Source organism: Octopus bimaculoides, chromosome 21 (genome assembly GCF_001194135.2).
Source record: "Octopus bimaculoides isolate UCB-OBI-ISO-001 chromosome 21, ASM119413v2, whole genome shotgun sequence".
NCBI classification, from domain to species: Eukaryota; Metazoa; Mollusca; class Cephalopoda; order Octopoda; family Octopodidae; genus Octopus; species Octopus bimaculoides.
The window spans coordinates 1,072,186-1,073,472 of record NC_069001.1 but is presented as its reverse complement, the minus strand read 5'-3'; positions in this window follow the sequence as shown (position 1 = coordinate 1,073,472).

Genomic DNA, 1,287 nt, shown 5'->3' with positions numbered 1-1,287 from the left:
ATATCCAGAGGTAATGCAGTACAACCGTTTCAAGTGGCTCCATTTAATTGAACAATGCAATCATTAGATCAGTTTAAATGCATTCAAATTAAATGGACCCACTTGAAACGGTCGTACTGCATCACCTCTGGATATCCTGTTGCTTATTTTGATATATATATATATATATATATATACATAGTTACATATATATACATACATATGTATATATGCATACATAGATACATATACATACATATGTATATATGCATACATTCATATATATATATATACATACATACCAGACAGTGGCTCTCATGGCTTCTGATCTTAACAATACCACAGATTTGCTTGTCAGTTGTTTGACCTTAACCAGTTGAGCATGTCCCTTGCTGGCTGACGATATGTGCATCTCTGATCAGGAGCAGAAGTAGTGGAGGAGCATCATAGCCAGGTGTTGAGAGGAATTCTTTGGGGTTTGAATAATTCACCTGGAAACATGGGTGTTTTGTTCAACATCCTTAAACAAACCTTATTCAGGGACCTTTTGAATGGGATGGGCTACTCAATGTGAAGAAAATTCTAACTGGGCCCCACTTGCAAGGTCAAGCGCTGTTTATCTTGATATAAGATCACCATGTCACACACATGTGGTTGTGATGCATGTGCCTGGTGTACCCTTATCAGACGGGCAGTCATGATGGGTGTACTGGGCTTCGTATATTTGTACCCCAGTGTCACTTTGATGGCATGCACTGCTCTCTCACTCGATATACATGTATATGTGTGTGTGTGTATATATATATATATATATATATATATATATATATACATACATGCACACACACACACACACACATATATAAATCATCATTATTATCATCAGACCTGCCAAATCAAACTGGAACTAGGTGCAGCTCTCTAGCTTACCAGATCCAGCCAAACCGTCTAACCCATGCCAGAATGGAAAGTGGAAGTTAAATTATGATGATGATACACACGCACACACACACACACAAATTTATATATATTCACACACACATTTATGTATACATACACATACTAACACATATATTTATATATATATATATACTTACATATATTTGTATATATATATATATGTATATACATACATATATATATATATATATATATGTATATACATACATATATATATATATATATGTATATACATACATACATATATATATATATATATGTATATACATACATACATATATATATATATATACATACATATATATATATGTATATACATACATACATATATATATATATATATGTATA